Here is a 15,312-nt window from a genome sequence, read left to right as displayed (position 1 = left end):
GAAGGAGTATAATTTAAGGAAAATAGCAAATAAATGGTACAGATGGTACAACTATGGCAATATCCTTAGGGTATCAAAGAAATGACTGAGGTTTTGTTTGTTTTGTTTTGTTTTGTTCTCTTTGATAGGAGTTTATTTGAGCTAAACTGATGACATGTGCTAGGGAGCAAGATCTTAGATGCTCTGGAGAATAGCAGTTTTGCAGCTTCTAGAAATGATTGAGGTTTAGGAAACACTATTTTTAAGACCATTTTTTAAAACTGACTATACGATACTTCATCACGAGGGTCTGCCAAGATTCAGTGTCCCTGTATCCGTGAGTTTTTTCCCTGTTTAAGGTTCCTCCCTCCCTCCCTCCTCTCTCTCTCTCTCTCTCTCTCTCTCTCTCTCTCTCTCTCTCTCTCTCTGCCTTCCTCTGTCCCCCTTTCTCCCCCTCTCCCCCTCCCCCCCCCCCACACACACGGTCAGGCTGAATCTGTGTGAGACCATAGCATCCAATTGTAGAAGTGAACTGCCAGGTTCAAGGGCAAACCCAGTGGAAAGGTTCTCTTTACCAATTGCCAACTTGCCCTCTGAGAAGGCTGTGACGCGTGAGCAGCCGGGTGGATAACCAGAGGCTGTTTTCCTGATTTAAATTCACAGCTGTAAGTAAGTGCCTCAGGACCAATTCCTTTATCTGAAAGATTTAATCAGTTCCCTCACCCTTGACAGATATCATGCTCTCCCTGTGTGCTGGGGGTTTCTGTAAGTGCCTTTTAATATTTCCATTGTGTGTGTTAATCTTTAATTAGAATTTGATGTATCAGAAATATTTTTAAAAGGCTTTCCTCAATTAATTCATTCCCTGCCCTATTATTTTCCATCTTTCTTTACCTGAATCATTCATGGCAGAGAGTGCTGACATAGAGCAGCGAGTTCGGGGCTGTTCCAATTAACTCCCGAGGACGTCGTAAGCAATCCATCAGACCTGGGATGGCATTGTAGCGTCGTGTATTTACTGGTGTTTTTTTCATCGTGCCCGCTCTGTCCATGAGAAGCTCGCCAGCTTTCTGGCCCCATTAGATCTCTGTTTTGTGAGGGGCCTCAGTGTCTCCAGCTAAGATGAGGAGAAGGACGTTTAGTTTTGAATTAATGATGGGCTGTGAGTTCCTTGCATTATAATATCAGGAGCCGAAGCCTCTTCTTCACAGCCGGGTTCCCTGTTGGTCAGGGGGTGACCTTGGCCGCCTCTGCCTCCTCAGATGATGCTGGAAGGAGTGGTCTGCTAACTTGGCTGCAGAGCAGTCCCTGGAGAGCTTTTAAGACGCCCGGTGCCCGGGTCGCACACTCCGTACCACTGAAATCAGACTGTCCAAGGGTGGGAGCTGGCATCAGTGTCTTTAAAGATCCCTGAGTGGTTCCACATGCAACCAAGTTTGGGTGCCACTGCTGTGAAGTTTCACGGAAGCCTCTCAGGCACCGCGACTACCGTGCTTCCCCGGAAATAAGACGTCACCAGAAAATCAGCCCCAGCGTGATTTTTCAGGAGGACATCCCCTGAACGTAAGCCCTAATGCGTCTTTTGGAGCAAAATTTAATATAAGACCCGGTCTTATTTCCGGGGCAACGTGGTAGTACAGGGGTGCTCAGTGCCCACCTCTCAAAAACAACAACAACAAAAACCAGAGTTCATTTGGGGAGAAGGAGGAATGGCAGAAGTCACATCCTGCTCGGCGCCCCCTCTGCAGAAGGGCCAGGTGATTCTGCCTCCTAGGAAGGTTGCCCATGTGTGCCCAGGACCCAGGAGGAGACGGGAGGACCAAGGAGTGGTCAGACGCTTATTCTAGGTTGCCACCATATAGCTGTACATCCTGGCCTATGGAATGTCATTGCTGAGTCCCCTCTCCAGGGAGAATCGTCAGCCTCCTTGGTGAGGGGAGCCCAGCCCCCGTGATGGCGTCTTCACCCCGAGGCATGAGCGCTGGGCCTCAGTGAACCTCCTAACTGTATTTGGACTCCAGCAGGTCTGCACAGACTCTCCCAGGCCCTATGCCCTAAGCCAGGAGTCCTGAGAGCTGCAAATGCCCAGGCACCCCGGTGCCGCCTGTCGGTGGCCCTCACTGTGAGAAATCCTGGGCGCCGCCCAAGGAAGTGTGTCTGAGCGGCAGCCTTCCCCTTGTCTGAACCTCCCCTTCCAGGTGCTCGATGCGTGGGCATGACTTCCCCTCTCATTCCTGCGGGAGCCTTTGCTGCGCTGACACGGCCCGGCCCCGTGTGGCGCCGTGGACACCGCAGACCCCGCGGGGCCTCAGGGGTCAGGCTGGAGAGAGGCAGGTGGCCCACGGGGAGTCCCCACCTGGAAGTGACATAAGGGTGCGGTGCCTGTTGGCTTTCTTATTGTCCCTCATGCTCCAGAGAGCAGTGTGGGCTGTGTCCCTGGGTGGGATCTGCAGGGCCACAGCCGTTTCTGGGCCGCAGACAGGCCCAAAGTGTCCCACAGTGAATGGCATGTTGATAACTTTGCATTGAAGTCGCTTGTCAAGCAGCCTGGCCAGGAGGGCACAATGACCTTCCCTTGTCCCCTTGGATGCGGGGGAAATAAACCTGCCCTGTGAGAGGTGTCCTCCCCACACCTGGGAGGTACCCTTATCGCTGGTGTTAAACAACTCAAAGCCAAAAGGCTGTTTCATTCCATTTGACTGCCTCTTTCCTAATGGACCACTTTGTTTAAATTCCCCGTCGGTGAATACCCAAACTTTGCTTAGATTCTTTTGTAATGAGCACTGACTTTCTTTGTCCTGTTACTTACGAATGTATAGGTTATTTGGCGACAAGGTTGAAAACGGTGCCTGGTTTGCTCGTTTCTTTGAGCCCCATTTTATCATCTGAGAATCATACTGAGATTCTCCCATGCGCGCGGATTAAGTTGGTTTTTCTCCTGTTAGTCTAGTCATGTGCCCATTTTATTGTTTTATTATTAGTTCAGCAGGAAGAACTCCCCGACAGCAGCTAAGGTGACCCATGGGTGCTAAGGCTCCCACATGGAGCTGAGAGCCAAGAGTGCATGTGGCCAGAGGGCCCCATTCCTTCCAGGCCAGGGAGCTCCCATGCCCTGGGTCACCCTGCCTTGTGTCACCAAGGTCTCCTGAGACAGGTCATTCTCCCGTGAGCTCCTAGCTAGAAATGAAGTGGGGCCATTTCCCACTGTCCGCCGCCGTGCTCAGAGTCTCTTCTTTCTCTGGTTTCCTCTGGCCACGAGCCAAGTGTAGCTCTCTAAACTCAATTAAGGAAAATAACAGTAAGATTCAATCAAACTAAAATTCTGTCCCTCGGTCACACTAGCCTCATTTCAAATACTCACTCGCCATAGGTAACTAACATGACAGAGGATGAAAAATCTTCATTTTCTTTTAAGTAGCATGTGTGGTGGTGGCTCCAGGACGAGACTTCCATAAACACAGGGAGACCTATTGGACAGCGCCGTCCGGCAGGTGAGGATAAAGTCAGGAAACAGGAAACGCGCAGGGTCTGGGGTCTGAATCCCGGCTCTGTGTTTTTAACCCTGTGGAGGCCTCAAATATCCTTAGCTGTGGCCTGGAGGCAGGTGAGGCAGTGATGAAAAGCAAGAATGGTGATGTTTTCTGGGCACTGACTGCTGCTTTATTCTCTAGTGCCTGGAAGCTAAGAGCTGTTATCACCCCTGTTTACAGATGGGAGAGTGGAGGCCCCGAGCCTGCATTGTGGGTGAGCTCCCAGCACATGGCAGGAAGCAGAAACAGTGGGGTTGTGATTCTTCTCCAGCCAGAGCTGCATCCGGAGGTTGGAGGCCTGGCTGCCCCGAGCTGCTCCGCGGCCTAGCCACCCCTCCTGTCCTCTGCCTCTGCCTTATTCTCGTTTACTAGTGGACGACCTGACTAGCTCTCACGTAAAGAAAGCAGTGCCCGCCTTTTCTTCTCTTTGCCTTTGCCTAAGAAAGGTGAATCTGTGGCATCCCAGCTCTGCAAACATGCTCAGTGCATAAGGTCAAAGAGGCTGGGGTTTTCAGCACGGCCATGCTGCAGCAAGGGGGCGTGCCGGCGTCCAGGTCCTCGGAGCCGGGGCTTTGTTGCCTGTCTCTCTTTAACCTTTTCCTTTGCCTCCCTGTTGGATTTCCTCTGCCAAGTAATCAGCAAGCAGTTAAAGGCACTGATGTTCACACAGCCCAGCCAAAATGAAGTCACCCAGCTCTTGCTCTAAAAGCAGCTGTGTCTCAGCATGGTCAAGCGTCATTTCCCAGCTGGTCCAGCTTGATCTCAATTGGTGTGGAGTGTGACCCACAGAATGTGTCTACAGCATTGGGGTTTGGTTTCAAGTGTACAGAGGAACTTGGACCTGACTCACTATGGGATTTCCTGCTTGGGGTCCTGGGAATTGACCTTACTGAAAGTCACAGCAACACAACCTCGGGCAACTTACTACCCCAGAGTCTCAGTTTTCTCATCTGGAACCTGCGGATAATTACACTCAGTACCTTCTTCGATGGGTTGATTTGAGCGCTTAGCACAGAGCCAGGCACTTATTAAAATACTTAATAAACTGTAACCGTTATTATTTGAAATTAGCAGAGGTTTGCCAGTGGAACTTTCGAGAAGAGTTTCTTTATAAGCAGGTTAAGCATTGCCTCCCCATTGTGTTAGCACGATTTATACAAATCGATTTATTTAAGTTATTTGTTTTTGGTCTCTCTGCATCCACCAGACTCTGAGTGGCATGAGGGCAGGCACCTGCTTTTCCACGCCTGCATGCGTCGTGCCTGGGACTATACTTGGCACGTAGCAGACACACAGTAAATGTTTGTTGAATTAATAAACAAAGGAATGATTGGGAAATATTGTTAATTGGTTTTTCATATCCTTAGTAAGCCCTTTTTCATGTGTATTCTAAGTTCCAGTCTGAGTCTTAATTATAAACTTCCAATTAAAGACCCGAATTAAGTTTCAGTAAATAACCACAGACGAAACCTTTCGATGCCAGGACAACCTTCCCTGAGTCCCCAGTTCCCGGGCATCTGTTTCTACTCCTTGGCATGGCTTTAATAAACAGCCCTTACTGATGGGTCCCCAGCCCCTGCACCTCACCAGCCCTCACTGCTTTGTTCCCCGTACTTCAAACCCATCGAAAGACAGAAGTTTCCCAAACTCACATGTTCTCTTGAGTCTCCGGCCATGACAGGGGCTCTTTCCCTGCCGACTTCCCCTGATCCTTCAGGAGGCCGTGTGATGACCCACCGCCTTGAATAACTGAAGTAACATGAGTGAAGGCATGGAGTTCCTTTCTTATTTTGTTCTTCATGATTTTAAGAGAGGGACCCGTGTTCAAGTTCATTTTTAAAAGAAGCAAAACTCAGAGGGAAAAATGACTAGTCGAGAGTCTCCATTTTTATGTTGTTTGAAACATTGTGTAATAATTCGAAGCAGTGCTTCTGATTGGGCATGTAGGATTGTACAGAGTTAAGCTGATAAGATTCAGTTTCATATTAACCGTATCACTTTAAATCACATGCCCTGAAAGTGTTTGCGTGCCAAACATTTATTGGCACTCAGTTTGAGCACTAAAGATTAGAAACATAAAGCAGGCAGTTTGGGGTGTGAAGTATACAGCTTTTGTTGAAGCCCGAAGGTATGGCTTGTCTCCACCAGAGGTCTCCCATATTTTACTGTTAATGTTTGAAGTATACTGAATTCCCACACTCTAATTAAAAATCAGACTGCTATGCCGGTAAGCATTCACTCTGTGAACTAATTTCTGCCAAGCGGCCATAAATGTGTCCCTTGGTATGAAATTTAGACATTCTTTCCCATCAGGAAAGAGGCATGTGGTTTAGTCCCAACTTTTTCATTTGAGAGAGAAGGAAACTGAGGCCCACCCAGAAAGGTCAATTGCCCTGACTAAGGTCATGTAGCCTTGTAAATGCCCGGCTGGGATTCAGACCTGGGCCTCTTCTCGCTCTCAGCTCACTGTTCCCACCGAACCCTGCTTGGTCTTGCTGAGTTGAATTGAGAGCGTCTGTTATTCCTAAGTGCCAGGCGCTACTCTTCCCTTAGGAATATCGCTTAATCTTCACAGCAGCCCTAGAGGGAAAGTACTGTTACTGTCACCCCCATTTGCGGGATGAGGTACCTGAGGACCCCAGCGTAGGTGGCAGTGTGCCACGGTCCCACACTGAGCCAGCCATCTGTCCCTTTGCCCGTGCTTTCACCCTGAGACAGTGCTGCCCTAGGAGGTAAGACCCAGAGACAGGACAGATAGAGAGGAAAAAGTCAGGTGCCGGGCAAAGGAGAGCATGAGGATGGATGCCCCTCCAGCTGTTCCAACCAAAATGAGCAAGGAACCCGAAAACCCGAAGGGTTGACTGGTGGAAAATGGGAGGCTGGTGCTGGGCCAGGAAGGCTCAGATGCAAGAAGGCCTCAGAGAGGAGCCTGTGAGCTTGCTGCAGAGGGACAACTGCTTGATTTGGCCTGAAGCGCCACCCTCCTCTTCTTGGATAATTTCTAGGCTTATTTCAGGATTCAGTCAAAATGTCACCTCCTACCGGAAGCCTTCCCTGACCCGACTTGTGTCGGTGGCCCCTCTTCCAGCCCTCTGCAGCCCCTGGGCTTCCTCTGCCAGGGCCTTTTCCCATTTTAATGTAATTGTCACTTGTTTGGTCTCCCCCCTCAACAGGAACTCCCAAGGGCAAGTCTTGCCCTTCTCTGTGGCCTCTTTGCCAAGTACATGGTCCGGCGTGGAGAAAAGTGCCTCAGAAATGCTTAAAGGAAAAGTCTGAGCCAGTGAGGGGGTCAGTGGGTGTAGATGGTTCTATCTGCAAAGCCGTTTTCTTCCACTAAGTGGCCTATCACAAGGGGAGGGTCCAGGTTGGATATTAGCAGAGAACATTCCCCACCCAAGAAGGGCCTTGCCAACCTCAGAGCCAATGATCAGAAGAGCTCCCGGAAATCTAGCCCATCTCTGGGGGTACACGGACCCCCCCCACCCCCGACCGATGCTCGCTGGCCCCCACATATGCCTCTTCTGGCGGTGATAGCAGCATAAACCGGGGGTTTTAACATGTGGGGAAAACTTTCTAGCTGGTGTTCTCTGCCAGGTGGAACCTCTCCTCCCCCACCCAAGAAGGGAGAGTTCCCTGGCCAGAATCCAGAATACCCACGTGCACTTTTCTGATGAAGTATTTTAAAGAGGGAGATTTGGCTCTATCTTCAAGAACCTTCTATCCAGAGGGAGAAAGGAGACATGTGCCCACACAACCCACGCAGAGAAAAATCACAAACTTTTTCTGCATCTCATCTCATTCTTTCCTCACCGAATTCCCATGAAGTAAGTGGTGTGTCCATTTTTCAGATAAGAAGACTGAGGCTCAGAAAGGTCACCCAGAGCAGAAATGTCTCTCCCTCCTTCATTCCTGCAGCCTGGTTATCCCTGGCACCTAGTAGCCAGCAGGCAAATACTGGGTGGAGAGACTGGTGGAGAACTAAAGGAAGGAAAGGAAAGGCAGGGCCTTGATCCAAGCCCAGGTGGGCTTGACCACGTGTTGTGGAGGGGCCCAGAGCAGAGAAATCATGGAGGGTGGTGTGGGGGGTACATCCTCCACCTGCCCCGCCCGGGCTGCTGGCTGCTGAGGAGCAGGAAGGAGGGAACTGTGTTACACTATCTTGCATCGCATAGTAAAGAGCTTAGGTATTCAAATCTTTTCTTGGAAATCTCAAGTATTCCATTCCGCTGCCTCAGAGTTAGGTAACTTTATTTACTCATGCTAAACAGGGCCATTTTCAGAGAGGAAATTATGCAATGTACTATGCAAATGTGGCATTCTGGGGAGAGTGACTATAGAGATAAGTGTGGTCACCAATGCATTATAAAGATCAGATTGCTGTGCTTCTGGTGGCAGGCTGTGTGTCACTTGATAAGGGGATATGCCAGGCTCTACTTGGAATTGCTGCTCATTTGGATTCTGTTTCTGGTAATTACGTTTTCACGGAGTTGTCTGCCTGTGAACTTTGTTTAGGGCGAAGAAGGAACAAGGAATAAAGCTTTTGCATGTTGCCCCATCCTTAGGTAGATGTGAACAGTCAGAGAGACCTGCCCTACACACTTCTGGGCCTGTGGGAACAAGAAAAGGCAAATTTTACTCTTTGTTCTCCCAAGAAGAGTCTCTTGAAATTTTCCAAGGGGGAAAGATGAAGACGTGGAACGGGTTTTCTGGGCCGCCTTGTGAAAATCAGCCACGTTATTTTACTAGTGGTGGCACGTGTGTTTCTAGCAAGAGGCAGGAAGTAGCCATGGGAAACCCCTCCTCTGGAAGCAGGTGGCACTGAGCCCAAGTCTAGCGCTGTCCCCAGCCTGTGGGCTCTTGGATGGACAGGGCACCTGGCCTCCCCAGTCCTTAGGCTCCTCGCCTGAACATGGCAGCTGTACCCTCCCTCCCTCCAGGTGGGTATTGAGCCTGGGTTATTGCACAGGCACCATGACACTGACCCATCACCCAGTGACTGCTTGAAAAATTGCTGGATGAACAAATGACAGACTTACCCATCCATACCAACAGAGTGAGGGTTGATACAGTGTCCTTGGTGGCCCAGGAAGCCACTGGGTGACGTTAAGATTCTGCAAGGTTAAGAGATGCTAGAAAGAGCACTTCCAGGTAGCCCTGACGTCCGAAGTCTTCCTGTTAAAATTCCTGCTGCTCAAACTCAGGAACCAAGTAGATTTTCATAGCAAAGGTATCCTGCAGATACTCACACTGTGCTCTAAAGAAGGTCAGGGAATCAATAGTAATCGATGGCAGGGGCCATGGATTGCCCAGTCCCTGTGTGGCATCCACACTGCTGTGTACGTGTGTGCCTTTCACAACAACCCTAGGAAGTCAGTTTTCCCCGCAACATTTTATTTTGGAAAATTTCAAGCATGCAACCAAGTTGGATGAGCTGGACAGTGAACACCCTTATACTCACCATCTGTATTTCCCCACTAACAATTTACTAGTTCTCTCACATATCTACCCCTCTATTCAGCCATCAACCCATCTTTTTTTTTTTTTTTTTTTTGTGCGTTGCAAAGTAAATTGCTGATATCAGTAACCTTCTTCCTAAATACATCATCATGCATATCATGAATTAGAGCCATAAACTTATTTGTCATTTTATTACCCTGGCCTGCAACCGAAGGGAAGTCACGTGTCCAGGGTCAACACCACTGGAGAGTGGCAGGGCTACAACTCAACTCCAGGCCTGACTGGTGACTGTCCCCTGCATGGTTCCCCTGCTTTTTGAGCTGTAGTGACAGGTGGGGAAGTGGCGTTGGAATGTGTTCGGATAGCATGCAGCTCTCGGCGCTCTGGGTGGGGGCAGGTGGAGAGGAGGCCGAGGGCCAGGTCGCCAGTGTGGCAGCTTTTGGGGCAGCCGCAATGATCTTGGTTGAAGTCGTGGAACCGAGCACTAGGTCGCAGTTTCCCTGGGTGACAGGATTTCAGCCCATATCCTAATATCTCCATCCCTAATTGCTGGTCCCCTTGTAAATCTGAGAAACAACGCCACTATGTTTTCCCCTTTATTCTTGGAGGGGCCGGACTCTATGCCGGGCAGTAGAAATGTGACAAGACCTGCTGTCCATCCAGGAAATATTGCACTTTACACCTGCCCCCCGTGCTGTACTGGAAGGAAAGCTTTAGGGAGCTTCAGAGAAGACAGAGTAATTGATTGCTACTTGCAGCAAATAGCCCATAAGCTGTTGCTGGGTTGATGGAGAAATGGTTACTTAATTTTCTCCGAAGGATTGATTTGACCGTCAGGAGAAGCAGCCAAGCTAATTGAGTGCGCTGGTTCACACCCTGAGTGGCAGCAGTGGATCTTTTGACTTGGGAATATCATGGGCCGTGCGTGGAGTCTCCCCCTTGCGTAATCAGGCTTGAGAAGGTCTGAGTGTCGCTGGTACAAGACCATTCTCCTGTGGTGGGTCTGTAGAATTTACCAGGCTCCCTGTCACCCGAGCGCTGCTGCGTTACATTTGAGGCGGCACAAACCGTCCTTCTCAAAGCACTCGGCGTAGCTTTGAGAAGGAAGCTACCTTTCACCCAAGGAAACGTGTGTGAGTCACTTTCGTACGCCCCAGAACAGCGATCGTTTTCATTCTTGTAGTGGCTATTGATAGAGTGGTGACATTCAGGAGATGGATTGCACTTTCCCACTGGGCTTCTGATTGACGGCCTCGTACTGCCTGTGTGCCTGCCTCTCCCCTCCAGACCCGCCCCGCTCTCCCCCAGAAAGCCAATGATTCATCAGTCACTTCCCAGCCGTGCATGACTGGTCAGTGAAGGCCTCTCTCCTCAGCTGCATTCTGTCATCAGGGAGCCATGCCAGGCTGGTTCTCCCTGGAGTCACTGTCAAAGCTTTATGTAGTACCACAGGGCACCTCCTCTGTCACACAGCTCTTTCCTAGGGTCGGACAGCTCCAAAGGGCTGCCCTCTGTCCGTGGTCTGGAGGCTCAGTGAGGGCAGGGGATCTGCCTGTCTGCTCCCAGTCAGTGTGCTGCTGGGAGAGGTGCCCATGTGCCCAGTGAAGGGGGGCCTTGCCAGGGGCAGCCGAGCAGCACGCTGGTGGCTTCACGGCGTCAGCCACCAAGACATCAAACCCCCTGGAGACTGCCTGCTGAGAGCTTGGGTCATGTGACTGTCCCCCTGCCAGAACCGGCCAGCGGGGATGGGGGGTGCCCCCATCTCTGAGGGAAAGAGGGACGGTCCTCTCTCTCGGGCCCCATCCAGAGAACTGGAGCCCAGGTTACAATCAGCTTGTCCAGGACGCTTGGCACACATTTGCTCTGGCTCCGTAATGCCCATCGTCATCGGTTGTGTGTCCTCGGGGAAGTTACTTGACCTCTGTAGTTTTGTCCTCTGGAATCAGTGAACCGTCTCATCTCATAGGATCTGAACATGTCAGGTGGGGGCTCAGCTCCTGGCACCCAGAAGCACTTGATAGAGATCGGTCATGGTGTTGGCGGCAGTCATAAACTGCTGGGGGCCGGCGGGGGCATCCCACCCCAAAACTCAACCCTAACCATCTTTCTGTACGTGGCTTTAGAGAACCAAAGCCCCAGTGGCACCAGATGCCCGCAGGACAGGGTTACCCACTCCAGGAAAGGCAGTGAGCCCACTGTGTTAGCTTGCCTTGAGAGGGCCACAGGCCACTGCAGGCTCCCTCTCTCTCCCTGGCAGGCCTGGGGGACCCTGGAGTAGGAACCCAGTCTGCTTTTGGATGCAGGGAGGGGCAGGGCACACATGTGCCAACGGTGCCTGAAAGCCTGCGGTGTTTACAGAGCCACTGAGCTGAACTCCAGCTGTGGTGGCAGTCCAGGAATCGCTCTAAGCTTGCAGTATTGGTATCAGGTTTCAAAGCGCTGGGACTCACTCAGCTGGCCTGCAATCTCACTGTGAGGATAAAGGCTTCCATTCTAAATGTACGTGGAGCTGCCAACACCAAGAATTAAATCACGGTATTGGCACCCGTATTTTATTATGAAGGGATCATTTACATACAGCAAAAGTCAATCAGCCCCAGTTATTGCTCAGTAATGAGCTGCAGCCTGTCAGAGGGCGCTCCGGAGGAAGGCTGCAGCCCAAGAGCTGACAGGACCACTAGTGGAGACGTCCTCAGCCTCAGAACGGGAGGACCAGATGACATGAGCATCCCTCCATCCCGTGACAAATACGTCTTCAGCACCTGCTACTGCCCAGGCCCCCTCCTAGGGGTGCAGCAGTGAATGAGACCGGTCAGGGCCCTGCCCCCTTGGGGCTGCCCGCGAGGCAGGGAGCAGGCTTCAAGCAGGAGGAGGGAGCTGACGGGGGCATTGGAGCCTGGCTGGCATTGGGGTGCAATGGGGGCTAAGATGGGTAGATGTGGTGGAGAGTAGGTGGGTGGGGCAACCACAGATGCGGGCTTGGGGGGCCTCTTGGAGAGGCCAGGGACCGCATAACTCACTGCCCATGACCCCATAGGAGTTCTGAGGAAAACCCAAAACCCATGGTTCATTTTTTTCCTCCCACAGCCTTGCTTAGTCTTGAGCCTGCATTCAGAAAGCATGACTTTACCCCAAGCAGAAGGCTTCTGACTAGAGACTCATGGCTCGAAAACGCCAGGGCGCTCCCAGCAACAGCCACTATCGGTGGAGACCACACAGCTCCTGTCTGTGATGCAGCCCCAGGCCTCTCAAATCTCCTCAAGGCTCCTGCAAGGAGTTAGGTCTTGGTTTTATACGCAAGGAACCTGAGACTCAGAGGAGGAGGTCGTTTGTCCAGGGTCACAAGTTATTAATGGCAGAGCTGGGATTTGAACTCAGGTCTCCGTGGCTGCAAAGCCCAAGATGCTTTTTCCAGGCCAGAGTGCCCTGATTCTGCGCTTCATGGTCAAGTGGCTCTTTCATGCTTTTTCCAGGCCAGAGTGCCCTGATTCTGCGCTTCATGGTCAAGTGGCTCTTTTATGCTTTTTCCAGGCCAAAGTGCCCTGATTCTGCGCTTCATGGTCAAGTGGCTCTTTCGTGCTTTTTTCTTTTCTCCTCCTCTTTCCCAGCATCTTAAACTTCTGTTGGAAAATGGCTACACTCCTGCTAAACACTGCAGGACCTTTCGAACATCCCAAATCACCAGCCCTGAGCTGTTTGTCTGAGCCAGTCTTCCACCCAGCAGCCCTGGGTGGTGCGGAAAGAGTGTTAGCCCTACATTACAGTAAGTCACTGTTGAAATTCTCTATTTCTGAGTAACAAACCATCTTAAAATTTAGTGACTTGGAACAACTGCAGTCATTCATTTTGCTCATGGATCGGTAATGTGCCCAGGGCTCGGTGGGGCTAGCTCATCTCTGCTGCACATGGCGTCTGCTGGAGTGGCTTAGCTGGGGCCTAGGGGGTCAACTGAGGGCTGGCAGCTTGGGGCTGGCAGCGGGCCTGGGCCCTTGGCTTCTCTCCGTGGGTGTCTCCACGGCTGCTTGGGTCTCCTGCCAGCATGGTGGGTAGATTCCAAGAGCATTTTTATGACCTTGCCTCAGAAATCACGTAGGATTACTTCCACTGTACTCTGTTGGTCTGGGCAACCATAGAGGCCCACGCAGTTTCAAGGACAAAGGACACAGACGCCACCACTCAGTGGGAGGAGGGTCAAGCTCACATTGTAAGAGAGCACAGAGGGTGGGCAGTGCTGCTGTGGCCGTCTTTGGAAAGTACAGTCCATGAGAAAACCCATTTCAGTGCCCTTCTGGTCCTTTCTGTTATGTCAAGGAGAAAGTCTCCGATGAGTACTCGTTTATCTTAGCACTTCTCTAACTCCTGAGGTGCCCTTTTTATCAAAAGAGCGGCGGTGGGCTATAATTTAATAAAATGGTCTTTTAAATCTATTTTCGCGGTCACCTTGTTTGTTGTGAGGAATTCTCATAGCTATACATATACTCGGAAATGCATCGTGGATGGATAACAAGAAAGCTGCATAGGGGTTGCCTCTGGGGCGGACGGAGACATAACGTCAGCTGGGTAAAATTTCACACCTTTCAAAATGCGAACATATGAAGGTGTTATCTATTCAAAGAGATTGATAAGCTTAATATTTTCAAATAAAATGGCAAATTGTCTCCCCTTTCAAATAAATGCAACAAAGGCAGTGCCCAGGAGTAGGGGGACACATCACCTGTCCCGGGAGTGAGCTTCCGCTGAGAGGCACACCACACCTTGGTGGCCCTGGAGCGCAGTGGAGACGTGTGTCGTCCCACCTGCTCCCCCCGTCGGGGCCTGGATGGAGACTTGCTCTGCTCGGTGTTTTGCGTCCCCGCCGGCCCCGGAGCCCGTTATGGCAGGGCCAAGCCGCCTTCTTCTGGGTCTGGTTCCCTAGTGCAGCCTGACACCCACGCGTTTGTTGAACTGGGCGCCAGAGCTCTGTAGCTCACACGCCTGGCTGTTTTGGAGTCATGCGTGCCTGTGTGCCAAGAGGTGCCATGGGAGAGCTCTCAGCTTCTTGCCACAGCCCTTCTGAGATGACTGTCGCCGCCTTGGGGTCAGGCAGAACCAGCGTGGCCCCGCGCTGCTTCCCCCCACTGCCTGGGCCCCTAGAGGAACTGAGACCCTTGGTGTACAAGTGTGGAAAGAGGGTGACTTTTTTCTTTATTTAGTTTTAAATACCCACATAATATACCTCTTTTCCCTTTGGAAAATGAGAACATCGCATAATAACTAAAATGACCTTGACCCCGCAGCCTCGGTCCCACCTCCTATGCCCCAAACAGGTATCACTGGGCACCCACCAGACAGTTTCTTAAAATTTGCTTGTACATCCACCTGCGGGAACCCACAGAAAACACATAGTATCGTTTTGTGTGATCTAATTTTACACGAATTGTGTTGCCCTGCTTGTGTCATGCTGCAGATTGCTTTTTCCACTGCACGGTATGCTCTGGAAACAGCTAGAGGTCTTAACTCATTCCTTGTCGTGGCCATATGGCTTTGCACTAAATGAACGTACACATTTTTTTTTAGGCTTTCCTGTTACTGGACATGACAGACCCAGATCCTGCCGTCAACATCTTTATTCGTGGCTCTTGGCCCACGAGTGCGTTTTTCTTAGGAACATACCAACTGCCAGGCCATACAGTGTGAAACTTTCAGTTTTAATAAATAATGCTAATTTGCCCTTCAAAGTGGCTGTGTTAATTGCTTCTCCTCCTAGCCGTGTTTGAGAATGTCAGTTTTTCTTTGGCCTCACCAATGCCTGATGTCATCAGACATTTTTGTTTTTGCCAATCCGATGGGTAGAAGATGGTAACTTGTTTTGTTTCCTGATTTCTCACGAGGATAAGCACCTTTGTGTGTGTTTTCTGGCTGTCCCCATTCTCTTGTCTGTGAGTGGCCTGTGGGGGGCCCTTCACATTTACTGCTTTATTCATCTTTTACCTCTTAAAGATCTTTTGCGAATATGCCTCCTAGTCTGTTTATTTATAATATAAAATCTTTTGTTATATAGGAGTTACATTTTCATTTTGATGGCGTTAGTTTATCAACCTTATATTTATTTATTTGTATGTATCAATCTTTATTTCTTTTTGAAGAAATCCTAGGGCGTGCTAGGCCCCACCCCTTTGGAAGTGAGGTTGGTGGGAAATTCGGGTGGGCGGAGAGATTTGGGCAGTGATGGATGACCTGTCACTTACACTGGCCTCCCCCAAGCAGAGACCCCTCCTGAGAGGCAGACAGGGAGGCTCATGAGACTGCCACACACACGAGGTTGCAGGCCCCCCATGTGTCTGAGTCCCTCTGGGTACCTCAGCCC

At 50.6% G+C, this 15,312-nt stretch overlaps 1 protein-coding gene and 1 long non-coding RNA gene across 12 annotated transcripts in view; one reads left to right on the top strand and one right to left on the bottom strand.

The window, feature by feature from the left end:
• Window positions 1-15,312, top strand: part of CLEC16A (C-type lectin domain containing 16A) — a 190,103-nt gene that overhangs the window by 122,038 nt on the left and 52,753 nt on the right. The gene's annotated exons all lie outside the window — the stretch shown is intronic.
• On the bottom strand, window positions 2,925-5,436 carry LOC141569460 (uncharacterized). Its single transcript, XR_012493136.1, has 3 exons — window positions 5,162-5,436; window positions 3,341-3,446; window positions 2,925-3,252 (listed from the first exon to the last, which is right to left on the bottom strand). It is a non-coding gene; the product is annotated as an uncharacterized LOC141569460 (long non-coding RNA).

Source organism: Rhinolophus sinicus, linkage group LG18 (assembly GCF_036562045.2).
Source record: "Rhinolophus sinicus isolate RSC01 linkage group LG18, ASM3656204v1, whole genome shotgun sequence".
NCBI classification, from domain to species: Eukaryota; Metazoa; Chordata; class Mammalia; order Chiroptera; family Rhinolophidae; genus Rhinolophus; species Rhinolophus sinicus.
This window is presented reverse-complemented; position numbering and strand designations above follow the sequence as displayed.